The sequence below is a fragment of the Dermacentor albipictus genome, unplaced genomic scaffold, assembly GCF_038994185.2.
Source record: "Dermacentor albipictus isolate Rhodes 1998 colony unplaced genomic scaffold, USDA_Dalb.pri_finalv2 scaffold_25, whole genome shotgun sequence".
Classification (NCBI taxonomy): domain Eukaryota; kingdom Metazoa; phylum Arthropoda; class Arachnida; order Ixodida; family Ixodidae; genus Dermacentor; species Dermacentor albipictus.
In genome coordinates this window covers 2,967,056-2,975,453 of record NW_027225579.1, presented here as the reverse complement: position 1 = coordinate 2,975,453, position 8,398 = coordinate 2,967,056, and the positions used below count along the sequence as shown (strand labels likewise).

Below are 8,398 nucleotides of genomic sequence, written 5' to 3'. Positions count from 1 at the left end.
TAGAACCATATCAGTTCGAAAGCAGCAAAGCAGTGCATGCCGCTGATACGAACAATGTAGAGGGCATCAAATGAAGAATTTCAGCAGAAATATTTTAATGAAACTTTGTCATTCAAGAACGCTGTTTACACTTTTGTACAAATGCAACGGCCCGGGAAATATTTGAAGGACGCTGTTCTTTGTGCCAATGTATCGCGCAGGAGCAGCTGTCACCGGTCGTGTATTGTAAGTAATGCACCGAAATTATAGTCGGAACACAGAGCGCGTGTAGAAAGCAGGCGTTCTGCAAAATATAGAAGGGCGAGTCAAATGAAAGTGAGCCGAAGTGAATATGTGAGAAACGGTGTACTTTACCTAAAAGTAGTTTCCAAGTCCAATTAGACATTTGTTCCACTCACTAAAGACTCGCGTGATTCATGTCTGATAAAACTCCTTGAGTTGCTGTTTCAAAAAGTCTGTAATTGATTCTTTCACGTCACCGCCGACACGAACGTGGTTCACATGAGCTGTTTTTGTCTATTGCGCGATAATTTGAAAGTCGCAAGGCGACAGGTCCGGGCTGTCGCTTCAACACGGCGGATGTTGAAGCAACAACATGGCGGATGTTGAAGCGTTTCCCACTTGAATTGTGCCAGTTTTGTGTCAGCCACATCAGTGACGTGGAGACGGGCATTGTCGTGGAGCAAGATCACCCCATTCCTCAATTTTCCACGTCGTTAGTTCTTGAATGCGACACGTAGCCGATCCGGACGTTCACAATACCGGAAATAATTGATAGCCTCTCCAGGATTAGCAAATTCGATCAGTAATGGCCCCTCACAAACGAAAAAAAAGTCAACACCTTTCCGGCGGAAATGAGGCATTCGCTTTCTTTGGAGTGGCGAATTCGAATGTTTGCACTGTAAGCCTTGCTGTCGTGTTTAAGGCTCGTAGGAGTGGCACCATGATTCGTCCCCAGTCACAATTGCAGACAAGAAGTTGTAACCCTCATTGTGATACCGGATCAAAGGAGTCAAGGCCACGCCAAATATCTTCGTCTTCTGGCAGTGGTTCAAAATCTCGGCCGTCCATTGTGCACACAAAAGCCGATGACCTAATGTGTTCATGAATTATGGTGTGAACCAAACCGTGGCTGATGTCCGCACGCTCTGCCAGTTCATCGAATCTTATCCTCCGTTCTGCTCTAATCAGCTCATCAACCTTTGCAATTGTATTGGGCATAGGCACCGACTACAAGGGAAGGGGGGGTGGTCTCGTGTTTCGGGGCCCGCCCCCTCGAGACTTTCCCGGAGGGGGGGCCCACACACACACACCTAAAGTGCCATTACCAGCCTTTCTCATGCACATCATTTCAGATTTCCTTTGAATTTCTTCGACCGTTTCGCTTGAAATTTCACTGGGGCTAATAGCTTACTGCAGCATTGTTCGCGCGGACGTGCAGGGCATTTGATTGATGCTTTCGCTTTATTTCTGCGAATTCTGACAATAGGAGGACACAGACATTAGAAGCACTAGCGGCGGCTGCCTCATCCGTATTTTGTCGCTTCAACATTGTTTTAAATTTCCATTATTAACACCATGCACATACACAATATATTCAAATCTACACAAAGGACAAAGTTTATTACATTTTTCAAAGAGAGGGAGGTGGCATACTAAAGATTATTTATAAAGCTATGGCTAGCCTATGCCTAGAGAATTAATATGTTGTTGTATGTTCACCACGCTTCAAATTGCTTTGCGCGCTTTTTTGACCATGAAAAAAAACCTGTAGACTTAGTTATCTCCTCGGCAGAGTCTTTCATCAATGACGTGTAAAATACACGTTAATGTTGTCTGTCTCAGTATTCCTTCTCTTTCCTGTTAGTATGTGCTAACGACTCCTAAAAAAAATATTTCTAATAATTTACAACATTTATTAGGAATGGGAGCATAGTCACTTGCCTGGAAAGTTCACAAATATAAACAGGGTGTCCCAATTAACTATGGTGCACCATGATTTAAAGAAAAAGCAATGGGTTACTCGAAGTAAACCTAGCGTATATTGTTGACAGTACAGTGGAGTAGCTGGTGGCAATTTTTCGTGACTGAGATTTAATTAAATAATTTTAATTAATTATGTATCTCGTGACGTACTATCCTAATTATCATATTTCTGTAAAACACTTTGCATTTTTCTCTGTTCGTAATATGCAGAAGAGCCAAATTTTGTTATATTACTATATATTCCTGCGTATGATTATTTATTGTGATATTACTGTATAACGCTGTTTTTACTATATATCTAATTGCCTTCTATTTATTTGCACTTGTTCCCTACGAATTGTATTTTTTAACGCGTTTTTTTTCTTTTGTTTTGTTTGTTTGTTCGCCCTCTACTTGCTGCTCTAACACTCTTATGCACCCACTAATGATAGGAGGTCCCCCTGGCAGTTTCTCACTCTGGGATCACCTGGTGCTGTATATAATATGTAAGCCCGTTTTTTGCACATGTCATAACAACAATAAACAATACTGAAACAATACTGAAGCCAATGTGGCATTTCAAGGCTGAGCCAAGGGACATCTAACTGTGGCAATTTCAGCGACGTGCTAATTGCGTACAATTTTTTTCTGACTGATAAATAAACGCCCCAAAACATGGAAAATACCAGGTGACTGCGCTCCCACCCGGATCATAAAGCAGCGCCCTCGAACAGGCTCCCTCTGAGTTTGCCAGAACGAAATAAAGAAAATAACGAAAAACATCGTGATTGAGCCAGGTCCTTATCTGCCGTGACCCGGCCGAAATAACACGTCGCGTTTGGTGTTAGTTGAAAAGAAACTGTGATCGCTGTTGGCTTAGAGTAGATAAAGTGCACAATTTTTTTTTTCGTTTCCCACAAAACCAACCTACACCAAAGTGAATGGACAACGTCAGTGCAAAGGTTTAAAGGTGCCTTTTGTTTCATCCAAGTCACCATGTCTTTCTCTAATGAGCAGAAGGTAGACATGATCATTGCCTTGGGAGCGGCAAATGGCAACAAGAGGAAGGCCGCAAATATATATAACAGTGATGAAAGGGGCGGTAGACAAAACGCATCAATTATCATAAGAAATTACGAATACCTGAAACCAACCGGCAGCTTCAAGAAACAGCGGCGGAGGAATCTATCTTTATCCGCACGGATGTTTTAACATTGATGGCTTCAAACCCTCATGCTAGGCGTGCGGGGCGTGGGCGCCTATAGGCACCGATTTCCAAGTCATCTGTTTCCAGTATTCCAAATGACGGCCTTTCAGCCGTAATACTTAACCGGCACCAATACTTAGAAAATAGGGACCTGCGGAATCGTCTAGATTTCTCGAATTGGGTCTCACAAAAGCCGATGCGTCACCAGATTTTTTGGGGAATTATCATGTGCACAGATGAAGCCAATTTTTGCAGAAATGCTTAGGTAAATTTGCATAATGCACACTATTGGGTGGACTACAATAAGCACTGGGTAAAGCGCCATCGGCACCAGTACCAGTGATCGCTCAATGTGGGGCTCAGAATTTACGCCGGTGCTGTAATTGGTCCCATCTTCTTCGATTACACACTGTCTGGACAGCGTTACGTGAACGAAATCCTTGAAGGAGTGGTAAATGAGTTTCTCTGAGAAGTCCCGTTGTCACGTCCTCTACTTCTGTGGTATCAGCAAGATCGGGCACCCGCACACAGCCTAGCCTTGCACACCAAACTTGCACGTGTTCATGTTGACACCCAAATAAACGTCCCGAATACTCTATGTAGCTTTTGCACAGAGATCCTCGTTAGACGTAACGCTTGCATCGCATAAAAGATTTTAGCGACTAAAAACAAATTACACACAGTGGCTCTTGCGAACATTGAAAATTTGTGTCCTGCCCATTTGCCAGGTCTAGGCTTTCACATGCCCTACTTCGTTGTCCCAATATTCTTTGATATCACGGTAATGTTCGAGTGGCACACCTAAATAGGTGCCTGATGTTTCCGCCCATTGTATGTTACAAAACCTCTCCCGTGTGTATTTCCATTGCTCATACCAAAAACCAAGACACTTGTTCCAACTAATAGCACTTCCACTTACAGTATAAAGTTTCACAGCCTCTTTTACAACTGCTTTAACACTGTCGTGGTCCGTATAGAACACTGCTACATCATTAGCATGTGCTAAAACTCGAACTTCAGTTTCATGAAAAGTGTATTTCTGGATGTTTGAGCTCTTCAGCAGCCGTAAACAAAAGGGCTCTAGGTAGAGAGCTAAAAGCAGAAGATATAAAAGGTAACCCCGCCTCACAGACGACTGCACAGGAATACAATCACTTAACGGTCTATTTATTACCAGCTTCGCTCTACAACTATTGTGCATCATTTTGACGCTTTCTGTAATAACGGTTCCCACATTGACATGGTCTAAAATTGAAAACAAAACTTCGTCTACAATTTTATCCAACGCCCTGTGCAGATCTAATTGGAACATGACCACGTACTCGTGAATTCCGTCGCAGCACTCAAGGACACTTCAAACTTTGTGCACATTGGCAAAGATTGCCCTGTCTTTTATTACAAACTGTAACTTAATCGGATTATTTGTTTTAGGTACTAATACTACATGCTACGCTCGGAATAATGGAGGAGTCACTTTCCTTTCATAGAATTCGCTAATCAGTCGTTCAAATGCGACTACCATTTCTGTTCTGAAGGCTTTACATAGAGAAGCACCGAGACCGTCTGGCCCAGGAGAGTTGTTTGTACTAAGCCCCAGAATCACTGATTCGATTTCCTGAGCTGTAATACGGGCTTCAAGTGCTTGCACAAGGTTGTCCTCTAATCTCTGCATCAGCGATAGGAATTGTGTTCTGAAGCAGTCAGTGTTCGGTGTTTTAAAGCTGAATAGATCTGTGTAATGTTCAACGAATGCGTGCTCGATTATTTCTCTTCGATTTGGGACCTCATTTTTATAGCATATTGCTTTTATCTCTTTCGACAGAGCTTGCGCTTTTTCATCACTGAGAACCAGTTTGGTGGGCGTCTCTCCGAGCCACAGTTTTTCGTTACGCGCCCTTATCACTGCACCACGGTACACTTCTTCGTCTTTTGCCTCGAGCTTCGTTTTAGTCTCTTTTATTTCTTTTGTGAACAATCCTGGCTCGTAGCACTCCATACTTAGTATAAAATCTGGGACACTGTGAAGCCCTATTTCTCGCTTTTTTTATTTTCGCTGAAGCACCCATTATCTATCCATAGCAGCTAATTTAATATCGCATTTGAACTGCTCCCATACTTGCATAAAACTTCCGGCCTCACTTCGCAGCATGTGCGCTATATAACCCTTGACTTTGGTCACGTGCTTTTTATCTTCCAGTAATTTATCATTAAACTTCCACAAGTTCCAATTAAATTTCGCAGCTATTCTCTTCGTACCGATTGTAACCATGACTAGGCAGTCGTCACTAAAACTGACAAAGATCTTCTGGTAGCCAGAACATAACAGCGAACATTCGATAGGCTTATACATACGGGCCAATCTAGCATAACTGTCTCCCTGAAAGTGAGAGTACATTGCCTGGCCTCCATGCGTCAACATCAAGCCTACATCACCAAGCTCATGCTCACTTACACTTTCTGAAAATAACTCGGCCCTCTTTCGAGAAAGGCAAGGTTTGTTGTCCTATCCTCTAGTCTGCAGACGCTGTTGAAGTCGCCAAGCAATATCACGCCTTTCAGTAAGCAGGACAGACTTCACCTGTCGCAAAAAATTATCTCTTTAAGCAGTTACATTCGGAGCATATACATATACAGAGCTCCATGCCACTCCAGCCGATTCAAAATCACACATTACAAGATGTCTACTTTCACACGAAAACACAGTGTCAAGAGCCTTAATACCATTTCTTAAATAAGATAACGCATCCACCAGCTCTTCCAACAGCATGGCATACGCAAACACTGTATCTGCTACGATAGACTGCTACCAGTATGTCTGTTTGTTCTTCGCTTACAATTTTCGTTTCCTGAGCCGCGAGCAAATCTATGTCGTTTTCTAGCAGAAGGTGGTTCAGTTGGTGTTGCCTTGTACGCGCAGACAGGCCCCCTACATTAAGTATAACCACACGTAAGCCAGTCGCGAGGTTTGTAGCCATCTAAAGAATTGGGAGTCGCCGATCAGTCTACTCAGACGTCAAACAGAGAAAATCCATATTTATTCTGGTGTTTCAGCTTCGTTTTTCCGATCAAAGATGGGGCTTCTGCCGTTGTGGCAGGAGAAGCCTCCGCTGGGGCGGAGAGAAAGCAGACGCAGTTCTGCGGACCGGTGGCCAGCTGGGCTTGGGCTTGAATGGTCCGCGGCGCATTGGAGATGCCTTCGGCGGAGGCTCCTCGCTTCGTTCACCGTCCGGTCTCAATTCCTGGTTATCTGAACCCTCGTGTGCCCGCTTCACTGGTACGCTTGGCGTTGCGGGCATCACGGCGTCGGCGTCGTCCTGGTTTTCGTCCTGCTGCCCAGTCGAAGCCAGGCTTACAGCAATCACGCTTCCCGCGTTTTCCGGCTTTTTTCTGGTAACGCTGGCTTTGATGCAACGGCCGGCTGGGTTTGGCCCTTACCGGCTTGGCTGGTTTCTGAAAGGAGTGAGGTTCCGTTTGAAGTTGACTCCTTGCTAGTATCATCTCACCCACTTCCACAGCTGGCCTCGACTGCGTCGGCTTCATCCATGATGTGTTTGGCCGCATCGTCTCCTCGCGCCTGTCCCGTAACATTAGTGTAGGTACGCACTCACTGGGTCTCATCGTGGCCGAAACTACGAGATAGCCCGCAGCGTGGCACACGACACTCACGGCGTATATGTCCTTTTTCACGGCACCGAAGGCAGAGCGGAGCCCTACCAAAAACATGGACGAGAGTGACGTCCTCACCGAGATGAAACTGATGAGGCAAGTCTTCGGTGGTCAGGCCCACCTTCAGTTTCAGAGTAACCGACCGTGTTGTTGAAGCTTTGTCGACGCAACCTTTAACCTTCCACTTATCGCGACATAGTTTGGTAACTTTACCGAACGCTGTTAATGCCACTAGCACGTTAAGCAGCCAAAACAGCGTCAGCCTGACACCTTGGTTGGTCGGGTCAATAACCACGCAGCCGTGGTCTTTCACATTGAAAACTTTGGCCTGGAGAATCTTAGCCTTCGCTTCTTCGCCGTTGAAAGTAATAACCCACACGAGGTTCATCTGATACGCCCCAAGGGCAACCACATCCGGCAGCAATGACAGACGCGCAAGGGCATCACGAAAATGGTCGACGCAATATGGCCTGGCGGTGACGTCACAATGGAAAAATACTGTGTCCGAAACACTCGAACCTGAAGGCAGTTAGGGACAACCATTTCATAATCCTCGGCAGGCTTTTCACTGCTCATGATACCGCGGCACGTGACACGTGAAAAGTATGCTAACTATTCTACAGTTGCTTTCTCTGCAAAAATTCGCACGAAGCCACCGAGGCTTGCACGAAATAAAAGCGTGCACGCAGTCAACTTGATTCGAACCTGTGCGAGGAGACCCCAATAGTTTTCAAGTACTTCGCGTTAACCGCTCGGCCATGACTGCAACTGGTGGAGGAGGGCTCTGAATGGGCATTAGTTGGTACAAATTCAGCTGCAAGTATCTTCTGTTCCTTAGGGGCGTCGCGGTTGGGCATGCAACCGCTCTTTAATTTTACACAAAGGCACGTGAAAAGTCTGCTAACTAAATATTCTGCCGTTGCTTCCTCTGCGAAAATTCGCCTGAAGCCGGCTTGGAAAACAAATCGTGCACGCAGTCGACAGGATTCGAACCTGTGCGGGAAGATTCCAATAGATTTCAAGTCCATCGCCTTGACCACTCGGCCACGACTGCTTTTTTTTATTGCCTGCTTGGCATATAAGACAATTGTATACAGTGCAATGTCGCATATGAAAGTGCTGTCACATCACTTTCAGTACATGAGGGGTTAAAAACGCAGTCGCTTCATCATAGATACTTCCCCTAAAAGGGGGTACCACTCAGGCTTTTCAGTTTGAACTTTGTACACTTCTCTTAGGTATTCAACACTCTCAATGAAATACTCTCGTGCAGGTCGCACGATAGTCCTCAATTCAAGTCCTCGTTGTGCACGGCCATCCGCGTCCTCCACATGCTGTGGAGTACTAGTGCCATGAACATGTCGTAGGGCACACCCCCTACGCTCTTGACACGCAAAAAACGGATGCCATACGGTGTAATGGGCAAGTCTTTCTTCAAGGTCCTCTGAAGGATGTCCCAGAGAAAGACTGCATCACTACAATCCAGAAATATGTGTTCAACTGTCTCAGGCTTTTAGCAGATGAGACCAGGCAGCAAAAAAATGTCTTTTTCTCGGAGCC

General features: G+C 45.1%; 1 non-coding gene across 1 annotated transcript; it reads right to left on the bottom strand.

The window, feature by feature from the left end:
- Positions 1-7,810: 7,810 nt before the first annotated feature.
- On the bottom strand, positions 7,811-7,892 carry TRNAS-UGA (transfer RNA serine (anticodon UGA)). The gene has a single exon. It is a non-coding gene; the product is annotated as a tRNA-Ser (tRNA).
- Positions 7,893-8,398: the final 506 nt, after the last annotated feature.